Raw genomic sequence first — 13,707 nt, forward strand, 5'->3', positions numbered from 1 at the left:
TCAGTCTGCTGTCCAGGTGCTGGTGGTGGACAACTTCAAGGCTGTCCTCTACTGAGTTCAAAACTTGGGCATTGGAGATGTGTATTTGATGTCCCTCACTGCTCCTCGAAGTGGCTGGAGGTAAGGCATGACATGGTGGCCATCCTGGAAGTTAGGGATTTATAAGCCTTTCCCCAGCCCTTTCTTTTCCAACATCGTAGCACCTCCCCTACCATCCTAATAGTGGCAATATAGTTCATACTGGTCAGTTTGGAGCTGTGTAGGAATTCTTTACTTAGTGAACTGATTAGTGTGACCATTAAGGTCTTTCACCCAGGCGATAATGCATTGAATAAGAAATGATTCATTGGTTTGGGAGGCATCTGTTAAATAGGTTGGCCCACAGTGCATGAAGGAAGAGCGATAAGCAAGTCAGTGCTCTGGAGCACCTATGGTGATTGGGGATTTACAGAGTGGCCTCTCAGGGCTGTAGGCCTGAGCTCTTCAAGGATCACACACTTGAAGCTTTGGGGGTTGGTAGCATAGGGACTCAAGAGAACCTCCCTCTGCACCTAAAAGCCAGGTAAGATAATAATCCAAAATTGAGGCCTCAGCTAGACCTAGTAGTCTAGTCGGATGGAGAGTTGAAGATCTTTCAAGATTTTTATCATGAGATCTCACCCTCTGTTCACACACGGCGCACGATGACCTCAGAGGGAGAGGCGTCGTGCCCGCCATTTTGTTTTTTTCTTAAAGAAGATGCGCATGAGTGCTCAAGCGCAAAAGTTTTTTTAAAAGTTATTTTTCCCATTCCCCCCACTCCACCCCTGATGGGCTCTGCGCCCCGTGTGTGGGTCCCAGCTCCTCGCAAGGAACCAGGACAAACCGTGACGCCCACACACACGTTCCACAGTCTCAGGCTCAGGCCAGACCATGGAAAAAGCGAGCCTAAAGTGTAGGGCGAGATCCCGGGGCAAGGAAGGGATCATCCCTCCCTTATCCTGGGCTCCCCTCTGCATCATGTGGACGCACAGGGACGATCCTGGGGATAGCCCCGGGATTTCACCCCGTCTAGCTAAGGCCTGGAGCAGGGCACAGTCTTAGACCAAGAGTGGCGACTGGAAGCGGATCCAGCCCCAGGCAGATCCCACACTGGCTATGTTGCTGCAATGCTGCAAGTCTCGTCTCAAAAACCATGGCTCTTATTATCTATTAGCATAGTCTTGCCTCTTTCCAGTACAGTCACAAACACAAGACCCCAACTGCTGGGGGTGTGGGGTGGGGCGAGGCACAGAATCAAATATGGCAGAGGAGAAAGTAGACCTTCATTGTGGCTAGGTTACAATTAAAAGATATCCAAGAGAAAGTGGTGTTCCCAAGTGTTGCTAGGCTCCCTCCCCCTTTGAATTGCAATGTTTGGTGCTATGGCAACAGTGCTGGAATTTCCTCATTTTATCTTGTACAATGTGTCCAGAATTGAACCAACTTGGTGCTTACTTGTTACTGTAGCAGTTCTGTGCTAAAATGTGATAAAAATGCTTAGATAAAACACACAGATTAGACTACAGTAGAAAAAAATTGTAGGGCAGGATCTACACTACTGCTTTAAAACGGTTTATAATGGTACTGACAACTGTTGAGGCCCAGGACACATTCCATATAACACTTTCAAACCACTTTCATGGTGTTATATTCTGCTTTGTGTAGATCTGGCCCAGGTAAGGAATAAGGTACATGCTGCAGAAACACCATATGAAAGGGGTGGAGGTGGGGAGTTGACCTGTTTCATTCCCTTTCCAGCTGTCTAACTGATTCATCTCACAAAACACAGAGGAAGTAGTGCAATTTGTTTTAAGCAGACATGAATCATAGAAAAGTAGAGTTGGAAGGAGCCTATAAGGCCATCAAGTCCAACCCCCTGTTCAATGCAGGAATCCACCTTAAAGCATACCTGACAGATGGATGTCCAGCTGCCTCTTGAATGCCTCTAGTGTGGACAGCCCACAACCTACCCTAATGAAGTAGATTAGGGTCAAAGTAGACATTTATAGCATTTAGATCAGGATCCTAGCATGTGGTAGGTTGGCTTTAACCCTTTCCTCCTCACTATGGGCAATGCATTGACAACTGCTATTGCAAAACAGTGATCCATAATAAAGTAATTAGATTGGGCCCATAAGAGTGGGGAGGAGGATTAAATCACTCACCGACCCCACTAGAGTCCTAGTCTGGATTAAGGCTCCTGCACCTATGCTAAAGACACAGCTGCTAGCTAGGTCTTTAGAGTAATGTCTATTTTGGCTCTGAGGCCTTTGCTACACCAGCCTTTATCTCGGGCTGATACCCGGGATCGCCCCTGTGCGTCCAGATGACGCACAGGGGATCCCGAGCTCAGGCAGGGATCAACCCTGCCTGGCCCCGGGATATAGGCTACCCCTTTGGGCCCAGTTTTTCCGCTGTCCTGGGCTCAGCCCAGGACCATGGAATGGGGGGGGGGGCGTTTCCCCGGCTTCACGCCGGTGCTGCGCCCATTGGGGCTAGGTTGGGGGGAGTGGGGAATCTATTTCTTTTTTTAAAAAAAAACTACCTGAGTTGCTCGAGTGCTCATGCGCTGCCGGCTCCTTTGAAAATAAAAAATGGTGGGCGTGATGGTGCTCTTCTTGTGCTCATCACACCTCACATGTAAACGAGGGTGAGATCTCACATTATTCATAATGCGAGGTCTCCCCTCCTCTCCCCTGGATTTTCCCCTAGGTCTAGTAAAGGCCTTAGACTCCCAGTCAATAGGGTGTAACACTTCCAGCAAATGTCCAGAAAAATGTCCCTCTGGAAAATGTTGTAGCAATGTACATTTCTCATTTATTTCCCCTTCAGTATTCAGGCTTTGTGACTGCAAAGTTCACAAAGTTCTCATACAGAATTCCACAGCACTGAAATATTGGTAACTAGCTACATCTTCTGTGTACTGAAGGATTTTAAATGCTTTGTAATTGGATGTATTAAATATTGTTTAGCGATGTATTAAACTGTTCATCTGTATGACCAGTGTCACAATCTTTTATTAGCTATGTATAAATTATGTATAGTAACTTTAATCTAAACCAGTTGTGCTGAAAACTGTGGCTGCCTTTTAGAAAAACCATACAGAGGGTTTATGGAAGAGAGAAGCCATTGTCTGTGTTCTGATGGAAGAGTTATTCACATGAAGTGGCATAGCATTCAAAAGGGACTGTGGGGCCAAACCTTTAGCTCCTCTCCAAATGTTGTGTGCCCCCACAACTCCAAGGCTGTTCAGATGTTCACATGGAAGTCTGATGTGGGGGAGCCTTTGTGTGTAGAGACTTCCCTAGATTCTGGAACCCTGATTGCACCAGAGGGAACCACATGATTTTGGGCTGGAGTAAAGATGCTATCTTGCAGCCCCTTTCAATACACTATTCAAATTGCTGGTTATGAACTATAGTATCCAATATGACTTGGCCAACTGACAGACCATGTTCACCCATATTAGCTTACATAAGCTTTAAGATCTTCTAGGAAGGCCTTTCTCTCAGTCCTCCTGCCATCAGAGGCACGTTTGGAAGGGACAAGGGAGGGGGCCTTCTCAGTGGCTGCTCCCAGGCTCTGGAACTCCCTGCCAAGGGAAGCTAGTTTGGTTCCCACTCTGTTGTCTTTCCGGCAGCAAGCAAAGATATTTTTATTCAAGCAGGACTTTGACATGTTAGCTGGTCTGTTGTTGAAGGGTTTTTAGTTGGTTGGGTGCTATTCTTATGTTTAGTTTTCTAATTCTGTTTTTAATTTGTTTTTTTACGGTGAGTTTCAATTAATTTTTTGTTGTAATCTCAATTAATGTTAACCACCCTAAGTGCTGTTTTTGGTGAAAAGGCAGGAGTTGTTGTTGTTGTTAAGAAACACCCAAATACTTCTTAGTGAGATTACTTTATAGTTTTGTTTTAAAGCAAACTAAGAACATATTGCACAGTGAGCCTTGAATATAATTTTTTATTTTTTGTCAGCCAGTTAATTTTATTTCTTAAACTGATAAGAACAGATACTACACTTGATCTTAGCCAAAAGGCCGAAAAGCGATGTTAATTTTATTTCTTAAAACAAAAGTTTCTTACAATTTTGACACAATCACAAAAGAGATGGTCACAGAAAGAAAAAGGTTGAACAAGCCACTCAAATCATTCATCATGTGCACAATCTACAGAAATAGTTTAGGACCGTCGTTCTCATCTTTTTAGCAACACTATGAATAAAGCTCATAGCTTAGTGACATAAGGATCCATATCTATAAGTAGTTTACACACCTGCTCAGCCAAGGGTTTATCAGACATTCCTTCCAGCAAGGGTACAAGAAATCTTTCCCTGGGACTGTTCACAAATATATATATACAATGAATAATATCTTCTATTTACAGCACCCCACATATACAAAGGTGTTGAAATATGGGAACATTTAAATATCTCCCATCCAGATAGGAAGAAGGCATAGCCTGGGAGTGTAATTTTGTAAATGCCTTCCTTAGCTCCAAAGGAGCCAAGGAACTAAGATAATTCGAAAAAGTTCGCTCAACCTGGTAAAGATTGTACGACTTGCTAAATCCTGTTTGTTGAATGGTTCCAACATGTTCATTAGCATTGTGCAAATATAACTCATCTCCAATTTTAACCTTAGACTCAATTAGATGACAGTAACCCAATGAAAGAGAAAAATGGGCCAGTTTTTAAAAACAAGAAGAGCAAGCACCCCTGTTGTTCTGTTAAAGATAGCAAAGTTTAGCCAAATGGAGGTCAGAGATGTTAATCAATCTTTTCAGGTAAAAGAAAATGTCCACTTTACTCTGACAGACAATATAGTAGCCGTATTTGTGATTATAGTGGAAGACCTGGCATTAATAAATAGACAATACATCCAGACTTTGATGATTCACAATGGGAAGATAGAAGGATTATTTGTATTAATGTTTATATTCCACCAGGAGAGCTGTCTTTCTGGATCAGCTCCTGGAAGTTTATCTTATTATTATGCTACCCTAGTATTGATCTTCTAATATGTGAAGATTGGGAATGAGATAGAGGAGACTCAAATGGTGTGAATTTTTGGAACAAGAAATCCATGAACTTCTAAATGCCTATATCTAATCATGCTTAGAGAATTATTTTAACTATAAATGGAGACATTGGAGATACCTATGTTAGTATTATAAATAGTTTAAATTTAAAATTGTTTTTCTTTGCCATTTTACTGGCAGAATAGACAGTGACTTCATTCTTACAGGTCAGGTAATTGTTCACATGAACTGTCTGTCTTTGAGAAGAGCTTGTGTGAAATATAACCATCCATGTTGGGAAGTGTTTGGCACTAGGAAAGTGCTGTTGATGGCTCAAAGTTTATGACTTTCTTTCTGTCAGAAATATCTGCAATACACCACAGGACAATTCTGACAGGTACTGAACTTAAAGTACATTAGTTCCTGGAGGAAGAAGTCTTGCTATACATGCAGGCATGTTTAACTTTCACAGCTGAAAATTACTCATGTTCAAGAGAAGAAACACTCTTCAAGGTTCAGGAAGACATTCATTCTCCATAGACTACTAGAAAAGTTGAAACATGAATATTATCCTCATTAACCTTGCATGTTAAATCTGTCATTGGGAGGTGTTTGTTGCTTCAGCCAACAAACATTTTATTTTATTCCTTGCCTTCCTACCAGGAAATTGCACTCAAAGATGCTAACAACAATAAAAACAACATTTAAAATAAAAGTATAATTAAAACAATCATTAAACAAATACATAAAAAACAAAATTAACCTTTCTCAGCTGGCAGTAACCTTTCTCAGCTGGCAGTAGCAAAGACTGGTAGCAGCTACCAAACATCCTGAAACTATGAACTGCAGTGCCTTAGACCAGAAGTAGGCAACTGCGGGAGGTCCAGGACCCATTTTCACCTCTGGACTCTCCCCTCCATAAGCTGCACTATGCAGAGCACTACAAAAATAAAATAACAATAAATGGCATGCAGAGCACCAAAAGGGTCAAAATTAGTTTGCAAATAAGCTGAATTTTGGTGCTTTTGATGCTCCATAGCACTACAAATGTCTTTTTGTTGTTGTTGTAAAAACAACAACCCAACAACCTAGAACTCAGGGGCCGCATAACAGTGGCTTGTGAGCCCCTATGTTGCCCATCCCCACCCTTAGACAGTGGCTTTGCATATCTTTTTATGCACAAGGAGAGCTGCATTATACCATAATAATAGCCCTTCCTTTAACTAATACCACATGTGGTGAATGTTGGTGTCCGTATATATCAGTACCAATTTGATGTTCTGTTCCTATGAACATGTGACCCAACTGAAGCTATAGGAGCATTAATGTTGGACGATTTCAAATATTAACCTTGACTCTGCCACTCAGATAATGTTCAATAGGTTGTTGAAAATCAATTGGACTTAAGTTAGTCATGAATTACCTGTCCCACTGATTTCAATGGGTCCACTATAAGCGTGGCAAACCCTTTGGATTTAAGGGAAGGATACAACTGCATAAATGAACTCAATAAAATGTTTCTGGGTTTATGGCACCAATATTGTAATTCTATATATACTCTTGAGTGTAAATGTCATTGAAATAACAGTGAGGGTTGCTTCTAAGTAAACATGTCTAGAATCAAGCTATTAATTTTCTAGAGCTTTAGCTGAGCTACTTGTTTCAGGGACACTTATAACCCACAATTAAAAAAAGAAAGAAAAATAATCCTCAAGTTCTATTCAAATATGGCATTTTTCAAAAAAAATAGGGGAGGGGGGAGAAGACTTGCAGATAGAATTTAAAATTCTAATAGCTCCGGCTATTGGGCGGTATAGAAATGTAATAAATAAATAAATAAATAAATAAAAATTAAATTCATAAAAAAGAAAAGAGGAAATGTAAAGCTAATGAATCACAAGTATTGGCTATTTCATGAAGTGATTTGTTTATAAACATGTGGACTAGGATATTTGCATAACTTAATTTGTAGCTTTTATATAAACAGGAGGGCTTATGTTGTTTACATTTAGGAACATATTGTGTTTTATAAAAGGTGCTAATGAAGCAAAAATATTCTCCAGAGGAGAGAACAGAACTATTACTTGGGGTGGGTGGTAGGAAGCTCTGTTTCATCATCAGATGTTGGCAGTTTACATTTGTCCCTTTATAAACACTGAGATACTCTGGTAGCCCAACTAAGACTGTATCATCTGCTTATCCATATGGTATCTAATTGAAATAATTGCTCTGCCTCTAATTTTTCTCTTTGCTATTTCTGTACTTTAAATTATAAACCCAGGTAGAGCTTACTAAATCGCTCCACTCCCAGCTCATCGATAAACTGGTTTTGGAATAAAGAAAGTGTAACAAACCCTGTAATTTAAAAACTCTTACGGCAAAATCCTATGTATGTTTGGACAGAAAAAAGTCCTACAACTTCCAACATTCCCCAGCCAACGTGGTAGTGTAGAACTATTTTCTGTCTAAACATGCATAGTATTGTTCCCTAAATAGTTCACTTTGAACAAAAAAGTGTCTTTCCATTTTATGAACTGTAAGCACTAATTAGGAATTAAACTGAGATTATATTTTGGACTCAATAGTAAATTGGCTTATTATAAATCAAACATCCATTGTTCAAAGGGCACCACAGCAGTATTGCTTAGTGTAACACGATCATATTACTGCCCTAGCTTGAGCTCTTCCAAAAAAGACTCTAGATCTATTACTGACTCTATTTCTTTTGGCAAAGGTCGCTCTGAGTTCAAGGTCTGTTATTGGCTAATATGTTTTTGTGGTCCTGGGGCAACTGATGACATCTTAGATTCTGTACTGTTCCCAAATTATGGAATGGGGAAACAATAGTGACTCTAGAGAAGTTCTTACCCAAGTGCTTTATAAAATAATGGAAGTAACAGAAAATAGAGACAACTGGCATATATTAGGCACCACTGTTTAAAAAGAGAGCTAGCATTACATTCACATGTCTTTTATTATATGTCTTTTTTCAGCTCTAACAAGGCAAGGCGCCAAGAAATCTGTTACAAAATACTTTGGCTCCCTCCTCACAACAAGACAATTCCCAGAATTATATGGCAGCTGTTAAGCCGTTTACATGTGTGGACATGGATTTTGTAAGAAACTTTCTCTCTGTCAATCTTAATAAATATCAATCATAAATTTCCAAAATCTTTTCTATCTCAAACTGACAAGTTGTGTAAAACAGTCTCTAATAAAATGATTGTTATATACACAAACTATGCCCTGAAGACTACTATATGTCATCTATAATCTATGCAAATTAAATATAGGAATTCCTCTGGTGAGTGACTTAGTTCCACAAGGGATATCAGTGCTGGACAAATCACTTCCTAGTAACAACAAAAAAGCCTCATCCGTAGACATGACACAAACACATCTATTAAAACCATTCCAATTTAGAAAATCTGACCATTGGATTAAATCAAACATTATGTGAGCAGACTTCCAGTTGTGCAACAGGACTTCCACTTCCTCTCCGCCCCCCGCCATCCCCTCATGAGCTCCCCATTTGGTCTGGGGGAATTCCTCAACCCTTTAGAGCAGATGTGGAGAAATGTGGGAGAGGAAATCATTCTGCCAGCAGTTTCTATTCCGCTGGTGGATGGCCAGTGTTGGATTCAACCCATTAATCCCACACCATAACATCACAAGTAGATGGATCAGAGGAAAAATCATTCTATAATCACACTAGTTGGTATTGGGATCTACAGCCTGTTTCCAATACAGTATTTAACTAATACCTCTTATTACTTGTACTTTATAAAAGGGAAAAACTTGCTTCTGTCACAAGTGAGCACTTAACAATTTGACCATGAGTTAAGCAATTTAAGTTTGATTCAATAAACCAATCTCTTTGTAGATCCAAGCAAACATTCATGAAGACCAGCGATCCTTCCAAAATTCCTTGCTTAATGAATCTGTAGGAGAATTTAAATCAGAATATACTTGAGATCATTTGAGCTCTAAAATAGCCATTTTACATATGCCAAGATGATTAAGTTTAAAAAAAGTATTTTTATTAATTACAGCCTAGGAATTTTGCCATTTTCCACAGAGGACGTAGAATGCCTTCTAGTGGAATAAATGTATCTTCAGAAAACACTTTATCACAAGCGTCATCAGAAGTCATAACTGTCATTCATAGTTAATATCTATTTCTTGTTGACAACAACAAAAATACACCAAAACACTGACAGTCAGATAGCCAGAATCCAGGAACCATAAAGAAATCCTGAACATCATTTATGTAACAGAAAACATTTTGTGTTGCATGAAAAGCTTGGAAATAATATTGTACTCAGTGGATATACAACAAGGTGGGAGACCATGGCCAGAAAACTACTGTCTCTATGACATGTTTAAATATTGCTCTAAATATACTGTTGTTACACACATACCTTTCAGAAGTCAGCAATTAGAATTAAGGATCTAAAAGGATCTAGACCAGGGGTAGTGAATACTTGGCTCTCCAGATCTTGATGGACTCAAACTCCCATCAGCCCCAGCCAATATGTGCACGCACACATACAACTTTCCCTTCTTTCAGTACTGTTTCAGTGGCCAAAACAGTTTGACCCAAGTTGTTTTCAGTCCACCCCCAGCTACAACCTTTGACTGAACATAACCAAAGTTTTTATCATTATGAATGGTATGACAAAACCAAACACACTCTGTATCTCTTTTCTTCTTAAAACTGCTAGAACTTTCAAATTCAATGAAAGTGACTTGTTAGTAGGATCATGACGTAAGTTTTTCATGCAATACATATTTAACTTATAAACTTCACCACCACAATATGTGGTGATAACCAGTTGTTTAAATGGTTTTAAAAGTGAAATGGGGAGGGGGGGTTAGAGGATGGCAATATAAATGATTGTTTATCATGCTAGCCAACTAGATTGCAAGCAAAAAAATATTGTTGAGGGAAGTGCAGCTTTTTACAGATGGTAGTGATTCCCCCTTCCCCCCTAAAAAAGTTTATCTCTATCATTTCCGACAGATAAGCTTCCCAAGAATACTTGGGTGATACTTTTAGAAAGAAAATGTGAGTTAGATCTTCCATTTGCTTGCTTGCTTTCATTTCCCCCCAGCAAGGAAGATTTACAAAGCTCATAGTAGTGTTAACAGAACAGAAGGATAAAGATTTTCTACAACAATTACAAACACGGTCAGTTTGGAGTTTATACCTCCAACAATTTCCATTGTCTACTTTCTATATTTACATGAGTTCCTAAAGCATACGGTTGCATTGGTACTTAAATCTAACATTCTCTTCAAGATTGACACAGATGGTTGTACTCTGTATATTTCTACATTAATTTCCACAGAGATACTGAGACCTAAATCCTTCTCCCAATTCTTTTGGAAACAATATGAATTCAACTTTTACACATGAGGACTTCCAGTCCTTTTTTTTTAAAGATGGTAGATCCTGTCTACCAGTCAGGGTAGAACAAAAAACCAAAAGCTGTTTTCTATTTTTTTAGAAAGAGAGAGATAAAGCAGCTTCAGAAATGGGCAGAGAACTTAACTCTTTTCCTTTTCACCACTTCTCCATGCCAAATCAGCCTTACGAGCTTCTTTTCCTCTGTGAGCAATTCCAAACATTTTTGCACATTGTTAAGTAAAGCATCTGGGAAAGCAGCCTGGGATAGATTACATGTAATAGAGAAGCAGCAGCCAGGATAAGATTAAGCATCCAATCCTCCACATCATCTCTCCATTCAAAATTAGTCCCTCCCAATTTCCTCTTACAAGAAGCAGATATTGGACTTCTATTACTCATCCAGTTCTGCTCTCAGATGCCTATATTTAATAATCCTAATATTAGTCATATGGGATCCTGAAATAAAATGAGACTAACATCAGCATGTTATTATCTTCTCGAACAGAGGTAGGTAAACTTGGTGTCCTGCAAATGTTTTAGACTACAACACCTATAATCCCCAACCATTTGTCATATTGTGGGGCATCTGTAGGGCACTGGGCTGCCTTGCCCTGTGTTAGAATATTGGCATGTGTTAACTATAGTGAGGTTGCAGTAGATAGGAAGCAGGCCCAGTCCATCAGCTTTCCTATAAAACCAATCCCTTCTGGCTCCTCCTCTTCCTGAACTATTTCCAGCAGCTGGTCATTATGAGAACTACTTGATTCAACTGGAGGTTGACTTTCCTCCTACCCCACCTTCCCATCTCTTTCACCTTTTGTGTAATGTTTTTTATATTGTAAGCCTGTGGGCAGGGGGTGTCTTGTTTTTATTAATTTATTTAAGCCATTCTGGGAGCTTTTATCATAGAATAGCAGAGTTGGAAGGGACCTATCGAGTCCAATCCACTGCTCAATGCAGGAATCCACCTTAAAACATACCTGACAGATGGTTGTCCAGCTGCCTCCTGAATGCCTCTAGTGTGGGAGAGCCCAAGACCTCCCTAGGTAACTGGTGAAGAGTAGGGTAAAATGACTAAATAAACTAATATAAGAGAAACCTACTTCCATATAGTATCAAACTAAATGGCATTTGGATGCATTTTCAGATTCTCCTCCATGCTGTACAATTCTGCTGGTTTTGAAGATGTTCTATCTACTTTTACTATTTTTTAATCTGCATTTATTTACATTATATCCCTTGTAGCTATTTCAGCTGGAGCTTTGTACATACAAACATTTCACTTGTTATAAGTCCTTTCTTCAAATCTTTGGACAAATACATCAGTGCCTCAGATCTTTTCTCTCCAAGTGAAATCAAGTAACTGGTAGAATTTCATGGATACAAAGTAAGATCAAATGACTAAGTTTCTTAAAGTATTTTAATATTGAAATCTATCACCACTTTACTAAATCATTTGAACAATGAATTTCATATATAGCGGTACTGTTCTCTTTTAAAACTCAGATTTCTAATTTGAGCTTCTCAAGTCCCAGAATTTAAAACATCACGCTAATGGACCATATACATGAGCTGCTACTGCTACTACCATCAATGCTATTAAGAGTAGGTGTCCAGAAATAATGTCTTCAATTCAAATTATTAGCAAATGTAATATTGTTAAATGGGTAAAGCTCTCTCAAGCTCATCTTGGATTAATTCAGGAATTCCCTGGTGATCTTCTTCAGGTGTGATAGCGGACAGATATTAAAACTACATCTCCCATAATCCCTATGCTCCAGTATGCTGTTGTCCAGTGTGATTGAGAAGAGTGACTGAAGGGGGAAGATCTCTCTTCTCCACTCTTACCAGGAGCCTCTGCTGCAACTCTCCCTGCCACTGCCAATTGAAGGTAAGGAAAGTGCTGGACACATGGGTTCACTGCATTGTTCACATTATAATTCTTACTTGTTTATTGTTATCAGATTTGTTTGTGGTTTTATTTTAAATAAGAAAAAAAGTGAAGGCGGGGTGGGAGGGGTGTTAGGTAGGGATGGCTTTGGGGTATGGCGAGGGCAATGGAGATGGGCCGAGGGAGCCCAGGAATTCTTCAACAGTTCAGATTTAGATCCAAGTTGGAGAAGAATTCTTGGGCTTTTAAAGCTCAACTCTCATTTGACAATAGCTTTTTTAAGTCTTCCTTAATTTGTTTATGAGCCTGGTTTGGAAGCAAGGCAGGATGGAAGAATGGCCAGTTTCATCAGCATATTTAATAATAATGCCACTAAGTCCTACTTTAATTGCACTTTATGATTATTCTTCAGCCCAAAAAATAAAAAATGGGACAGTACCATTTTAAACAAACACACTTTAGCTTCAACTATAGTTAGATAAAAAGTTGGTGAACATTCGTTATATATTGTATAGTGCTTGCGTGGACAAAGAAGAAGAACACTGTGAATCTACATGCTGATGGAGAACAGGGTTGGAAAATCAATCCTGATCCCAAAAGGTCTAAATCTGAGTAAAGAATAAGAGTGCAAGCCATTATATAGTGGCCATTTGGGAGAAAGAGAGAGAGAGGGAGGGAGGGAGGGAGGAACATGGACTGGGGAGACTTTTACTCAAATCCCCACTCCACCATGTAGCTTTCTGTGTGGTTTGGGACAAGTAAATATCTCCCAGCCTATTCCACTATAGTCACTGAAGTCTCGAAGAGACGGAAGCAACAGAACGAATAAACAACAATTCCACTATATGTTTGTTGTCAGGGTAAAAGACCACTCAGAATAATTCTGCTGTGCAGCATTTTGAGGATGAAATAGAGGAGGCATAATAAGATTTTTTGCCATCCTCACTGCTGCATAATAGCCACAATGAAGAGTCTTTGCTAATCTTCTATCATACTTGCTCTAAGACCCATGCCAGCTACACTCTATCCATTGTCCAGCCTGTTTCATTTCCCGTAGACCTTCTATAAACCAAGGGGAATGAGTATGTTTTAATTAAATTGTTTTGATCTGTATTTTAATATTGTTAGCCTCCTTGAGCACCACTTTTGGTATAAATATAGCAAAGAAATAGACAGAAATAAACAAATAAGCAAACATTCTCTTCCACAATGTGGAAACTGGCACACATTTCCCAATTGTCACTTGAAATAAGGTAGCTCACCACCATAGCCATTCATATTCCTGTTATTCATGTTGATTGAAGAAAAAAGCAAACAGCAGCATTGGGAAGAACAGAAACAGAAATGACATTGAAATCAATAGAATGTTT

At 39.4% G+C, this 13,707-nt stretch overlaps 1 protein-coding gene and 1 pseudogene across 1 annotated transcript in view; both read right to left on the bottom strand.

The window, feature by feature from the left end:
* Positions 1–13,707, bottom strand: part of FSTL4 (follistatin like 4) — a 488,847-nt gene that overhangs the window by 457,132 nt on the left and 18,008 nt on the right. The gene's annotated exons all lie outside the window — the stretch shown is intronic.
* On the bottom strand, positions 3,908–4,069 carry LOC134397067 (U2 spliceosomal RNA; annotated as a pseudogene).

Source organism: Elgaria multicarinata, chromosome 3, assembly GCF_023053635.1.
Source record: "Elgaria multicarinata webbii isolate HBS135686 ecotype San Diego chromosome 3, rElgMul1.1.pri, whole genome shotgun sequence".
Taxonomy (NCBI): Eukaryota; Metazoa; Chordata; class Lepidosauria; order Squamata; family Anguidae; genus Elgaria; species Elgaria multicarinata.